Genomic DNA, 7085 nt, shown 5'->3' with positions numbered 1-7085 from the left:
CCCCTGGGCACTGGTTCACCCGGTAGCAGATCGATGGCACAGTCCCATGGCCGGTGTGGAGGAAGCTTGGAGGCGCGTTGCGGGCAGAAAACGTCACTGAAGGGGGCGTAGTCCGGGGGAACATCCACGGAGCGTTTCTCGACAGGGCTTTCGATAGAAGTGGCATTCATGGAGAGAGACTTGGAGAGTGGAGACTTTGGAACAGGAAGCGTTGGGAAGCAATCTGGAAAGCAGTGGTCGCCCCACTTCAGGACTTCGCCCGTGCGCCAAGAGATGGTAGGGTTGTGTTGTTCCAGCCACGGGCGCCCTAGAACCACGTCAGCGGTGGATTCCTCCAAAACCAGCAGATGTATCTTTTCAGAATGCAGAATGCCCACGCAGAGTTGAAGTGGTCCCGCACAATGACGGATGTTCTTACGGCTCAGGGGTTTGCCCGTGATGGAGTGGATCTGATAGTTAACCGGAGACGGGGAGATCTTGAGCTTGAGTTGTCGACAGAGGGCGCCTGAGATGAAATTTCCTGCTGACCCTGAGTCGAGGAGCGCCACCATTGGAACAGAGGTATTTGCAGCAGTAAGGATTACAATTGTCGTGAGTGGTTTCATTTTCTGAATGGAGGGGAAAATAGCACTCACCACGGGCCGAGGAGGACGGGTTGGGCATGTGGAGATAACATGCCCCGGAGATCCACAATACAAGCATAAGTTCAGGGTCAGCCTTCTTTGTCTTTCATTGGAGGTGAGACGTGAATGGTCGATTTGCATTGGCTCGGTGGCTGGTTCTGGGGAGCTGACGGGTTCAGACCGGCGGAGGAGGTTGGTGGCAGACGACTGGCCCTGGTGCTCGAGGAGACACGACTGCATACGAGAACCCACGCGGATGGCGAGTTGGATGAAGCGTTCAAGTCCCATTGAGTCCTCGTATGCAGCGAGATGCAGCCGCACGTTGGGTTCCAACCCTTGACGGAAAGAGGTGATGAGGGCTTGTTCATTCCATCCGCTGGTGGCGGCTAGCGTTCGGAACTGCAAGGCATAATCATTTACAGAGAGATTCCTTTGCTTTAGATTATAGAGTTTCTCACCAGTGGAAGAATCCTTCAGAGGTTTCCCGAAGACCTCACGGAAGTGAGAGACGAACGCCGAATATGATTGGACAACAGGGCCTTTCTGAGTCCACAGGGAGTCTGCCCATTGCAGGGCCTTACCTTGCAGTTGCGAAATGATGAACGCTATTTTTGCCGTGTCGGTAGTGTAGAGGTGCGGCTGCATCCTCCAGGACCAGTTCGCATTGAAGAAGGAATCCGCTGCATTCCTCCGCCGATCCTGAGTAGGGCGCCGGTTTGGCCATGGGACTGGCGGTGAATGCTGGCGAAGGAGCGGTGATGGAGGGTGCGGAAGCTGCAGCGGTGGATGGTGATGGTGAGGATGGCTGTGGTGTGAGTGCTCGGCGCAGTGCGTCCACGAGCTCTTGAAACGGGTCGTTGGTGCTCATGCTGTGAAGTTGTTATGGTCCGGTCTTCTGTTACAACAGAGACACGGAGGCAGAGATAATAACAATCCAGGTAAGTTTATTCACGTATAAGCAGAGCACAGGGTGATGGTAAGCAGATAATGGAATGATGAGAGATGAGGAGAATATGATACTGTCCTGATTCTGTCTTGCAGATGCAGATGATGGAAGGAGCTGGCGGAGACACTCACACACACAAGCAGGTAAGTACACACGGGGAACAGGAGACGAGGGAGCTGGAGGAGACGACTGGAGCAGGTAGATATGGCGTTGGGAGTCCTTAAGGTAAGCATACATAAGTCGTAGTGCAAACGAGACCGGACAGTGAGTGTGTGTGAGTGTGGTGGCTTTATACTGGTGCTGATTGCGGTGCTGATGAGTCACAGGTGGCGGTGATCAGTATGCTGGTGATTGAGTGCGTGGGTAAGGGAGTGAGGTGGAACCTGACGTGTCTGTGACAGGCACATCCTCTTCTGCAATTGCAGTGTCTTTCAAGAAAAGTCTTTTAAAGAGCGTAAAGCATTCGTGAAAGAAAATGGAATCTGCCTCAAATGTTGCATGTATTCATAGCACATTGCAAAAAACTGCAAAGCCTATGTTAAACGCAAAGTTTGTGGTAGTGAGAGGCATGACATTGCCCTTTCACCAAAAACCAGCACCCATGACTAAAGACACGAGGCCCAATTGCGACAATAGTTGCTTTTGGGAAACGCACCCCTGATTGAGTGTAATCAGATTCCAGATAACCGATCAGAGATTCCTTCACCTTCTGCTGCTCTCCACTATCCCCATATTAAATCAGTGGCTCATCTCATCTCGGAACTTGATCCAAATGGTCACATCTTCTTCTTGAATGGGATGTTCTCAGAGTGCATAAAGTGCGTAAACTAATCAATGGCCCACATGATTTACCATTCGTACAAAAAGAACCTGGGATGTGTTATTGTAGGCAATGTCTGTCTAGGAAATGTCTATAAGACAATTTCAGTTAGCACACTTTACACCAAGACTGTAGATAATGGATAGCCTTCACTCTTTAAATCATGCCCTAATGTCCTGCAGGTGAAGGACAGTGATCTCCATATTCCATGTTGCAGCAGAAAAATTGCAAATCAGACCATTTGGGTGGCACAGTGTCTGAACGTACAAAAGATGATGATAAAGTGGCTCTGTCCATTGAAGATGACTACTTTCTGGATATTATTGAAAAAGGGTTTAAGAAAATTGAAATCATCATCATATTTCACTGTGTTCTTTGCCAAAAACTTTGTGTCCACCTCCACATTCAGATAGCTAAGGGTTAGGGTTCAGACTGGATATGAGCAGGCCTAGGTGTCTACTGATCCAAATAACCAGTTTCTCCTCACACCTTCCGTTATCCTGACACAGAAATTGTGTACCCCTGTCACTCCTGCTATTTACTTTGGAACCAAGGATCTTTTCCAGTGTCAATGGTGACAAGTCCAACTAGTCCATCTAGTTAACATATTCTGGGATAGATGGAGGAAACCGTATCTGTTTTTACTACAGACATGTAGGAAGCGGCAATCTGACCAACCCAATGTCGGTTCAAGTAGCACACAAAGATAGCCAAGCCAAAAGAAATGAATGGCCAATGGGAATTATTAAGCAGGTCTTTATAAGCAAAGATGGAAAAGTTCGCAAGGTGGAAATAAGGGTTCCTAGACAAGATGGCACCAAGCTCTTCCATAGACTAGTAACAAAGATTGTCATACTCCTTTCTCCTGAAACCAAGTTAAAGTAATGTGTCAACAAGCAGTTATTTAATGGCAATGATCAGTCATGCCAGACAGAGTGTTCTGTTGCAGTAATTGTTAATAATAATTAAAAAGGAATTGTTTGGTTGGTCAAGCTCATCCCTTTTACCTAAACTACTGCAAGAGGCAGTTTTTAAAAAGTTAGCAATAACTACAAACCATTATTTAGCCATAAAGTAGCTGAGTGACAGCTTCATTTATGGGTTTTACTTCAATCCTGCAACCAGTTTTGACATTTTATTTTATAAATGTTGATGTTTAGTGCTAGAAAATAATAATAATAACACATTCCAGAGTTTTAAAGTTTTAGACTGTATTTATAGGTTGTTTTAGTAACAGAGTTAAAAATGGCAAACCTCAGAAAATAGTAGGGTTTATTAGTAGCTGATGCAATCATTATTGGATAGCTTAGTTAAGCATGAATCAATGCATATTAGTGTACCCGTATTGTAAAGTGATACCAAAATAACTCTTGTAATAACTTGTGTAATATGAGGTTGAAACATTTTTTTGAAGGTTAAGCAACTCCATTAAATGACAATTTGTTAAAAAAAAATTATAACAATAATTATGATGTTTTATTAAAGGTACACTATGTAACTTTTTTTGTTCAAAATATAGAAAATGTATACAATGAGCAATTACAACATTAATTTATCTTCAAAACTGTGTTTTGTCTTATCCTGAATCACTATGATATGTGCGTAATAAGTGTTTATGTTCTGACTATTTTAGACCGAGCAGGCTGCCAAACGCTGCGGAGTAGCCCAGTACCTGCTTGACTTGTCATATGCATAAACAAAGAGAAGTAGCTCCTGCTCAATGTTCTTCCGCGAGACATAAGCAGTTTTGTTTATTAACCGCTAGCGCGCCAAAAATTACATAGTGTACCTTTAAAGGTTTCAAGCCCTGTTATGTGGAAAATGCCATTTACTCTTAGCACAGGCAGAGAGAGTGTGACTACCAGCAGTACTCCATAATAAAATACCATTTCTGTTCTTTAGATCAAGCAGAAGCTGACGGAATGGGGGCTAGAAAAGGAAACAAGAATGGCATGGAGAGTTCAGCCAAATGGAAGTGTGTTTTCACGTGCTTGAAAACAAAATACGAGTTATACTATTTTAAGTTGATTTATCATATTATTGGGTTTTGCAAAAAATTATGGACTTTCTTCTCTCTTTAATTTTAAAGACATGATAAAACACTCTCCTCTTAATGCACTTAGTTTGAGGGGGCAACAAAGTGGTCCTGGCTCACTTTGACTCCAGCTGTGTTCTCAGAAAATTGACATTTTCAGCTTTAGTACATATTCAAATTTTTATAATTCTGTGAATTCTGCAGTACACATAAAATGTATATTGGTGCATGATTATGATATATTGTAAACTCTTTCAACAGTCTTAAAATATGGCTTAATCCCTTTTATTTTAATTAATCAATTTAAGTTTCATTTCAGACAGCTTTGATTTAATTGAATATTCTGTTTCCTAATAAAAATCACTTTGATATGCTAGTAACAAAACACTTTTTAGTTTGTAAGAAAAATTGTTTATTTTTTTCTTTATCTGTTCTAATAAAATGGCTAGTAATGTTGTTCAAGATAATTTTCTGTATGCATAAATAAATTAGATAAATAAAAATGCAAAAATCACTAAAGCATCTTTAATACCAAGACCCTTTGTAGATATGTTTTTTTTGTGTGTGTGTGTGGGGGGGGGGGGGGGGTTGTTAATATTAACACGCATTTTGATTGGTTACAACGATCTTTTTTAACTTTTTTGAAGTGCCGCAGAAGACCAAACCTTTAAAATCTTTTTGACTAAAAGTTCATCACACTTCAAGCACAGTATCGATTTCGCACATCTTGATTTTCGCCAAGTTAGATGCATTCCTGGGTCAACATAATTTGTTGATCCTGAAACAACATTCCTGTCTGAAAATTCATTCTTAACCATATCCCTACCCCTAAACCTAACCCTACCCATAAGTTATTCCTAAAATTAAAGGGAAATGATAGGTGAAATAACACTGATGTAGAAGCACCGAACCCTGGTTGTAAGCCTAAACTTGATATAAACAGTACACTTGTCCCTTAAAATCTGATTGGTTGTTTGGAATGTTGTTTCAGGATCAACAAAGAATTGGTAAAATCAGGTTCTGCACTGGTGGAACCCTTTCAATGGGTTTATATGGTACGCCCTAACCCTTTGATCACTAAATTAAGTGCAAGTTTGGGTAAATTAAAGGATTAGTTCACGTTCAAATAAAAATTTTCCTGATAATTTACTCACCCCCCATGTCATCCAAGATGTCCATGTCTTTCTTTCTTCAGTCGAAAAGAAATTAAGGTTTTTGATGAAAACATTCTAGAATTATTCTCCTTATAGTGGACTTCAATGGCCTCCAAATGGTTGAAGGTCAAAATTACAGTTTCAGTGCAGCTTCAAAGGGCTTTAAATGATACCAGACGAGGAATAAGGGTCTTATTTAGTGTCTATATTCCAAAGTATTCTTGAATTACAACCATTTAAGTTTGGATAGTGCATTTTCATGTCTAAAAAAAAATTGTGGGGGTGACAGTTAACAGGTTAAAACTGTGTTTGATTATCGCAATTTTGAAAACTCGCAGTAAATCATGTCCAGTCAGTGTCAGTTTTTTGTACGACAAGACATGGCGGAAGGCAGTGACAGCACTCGGGCGATTTTTCAGCCATCTAAGAGGATCAAATCTGAGGTTTGGTAATATTTTTAGATATTACCCTGTCTGTAGATCTTGCAAAAAAGAAAGTCACTGCAAAAGGGGGAAATGTTGACTGCAGTGTGACACAATAAATTGATTTTCCTGCAGGTGTAATTGGATATTGTAGGCATTGTGTTCTCAAAACTTTAACTTTGATAATATCATAACATTTATGTATACGTTTTTGTCTACCAGTGATGTTTCTAATAAACAGGTTATTGCATTTTGTATTTAGAAACTGTACATCATGCACTCTTAATAAGGTATATCTTATTAAGTGTGAATGATGTTCAGTTTCTAAATGGGTCAATGACATGACATGCCATTTTTTTGTACAAAGGCCTTAATAATAATAAAACAAAAAACAAAGATATGACATTCAAAGTATGTAAAGTAGTACAACTAGATCTCTTTTATTGAACCCAAAAGGTTTTAATTATATTTTGCTACATATAAATGTTTTTTAAAGATTTTGAAGTGTCAAAAGGTCATTCGGTTTAACTGTCCAAAGGCAAATACAGCCATTTCATTTGTGATTAAAATATGTTAAAATGTAATAAATATATATATATATTTTATTTTGGCATGATTTTATAACATCATATATCAACATAGTGCAAAATGTTATTAAAATTATATGTAAAAGTCTTTTTTTTTATGGAGAAAGAATGTCCAGAAAAATAAATTTCATTGATGTCATTCCGAGTAACCAATATAAAGGGACCATTTTGGATCAATTCATGCGGTCAATATCATGTAACAGGATGTGACATCATTCAGACACCTGCAAAAAACCACATGGTCATGAAGCAAAGTAACTAACTCCTTTTAATCTATTTCATGTTTTCTCTTGCTCATACACATGTCCTGAAACATCAGGTCATTCAGTACAACTGCTATAAAACATGGAAAATGTTGTAATATTTTAAAAACTTGTATTAAATATAAAATGTTTAATTGTCCTTTTTGCTTGTTAGCTAGGAAGCTAACTATCTAGCTAGCTATATATCAGCGTGTTAGCATTGTTTAAAAATAGATAAAGAAAAGTGTCATTCTGT

The sequence above is a fragment of the Megalobrama amblycephala genome, linkage group LG14, assembly GCF_018812025.1.
Source record: "Megalobrama amblycephala isolate DHTTF-2021 linkage group LG14, ASM1881202v1, whole genome shotgun sequence".
NCBI lineage: Eukaryota > Metazoa > Chordata > Actinopteri > Cypriniformes > Xenocyprididae > Megalobrama > Megalobrama amblycephala.
Note: the sequence above shows the minus strand (reverse complement) of the source record.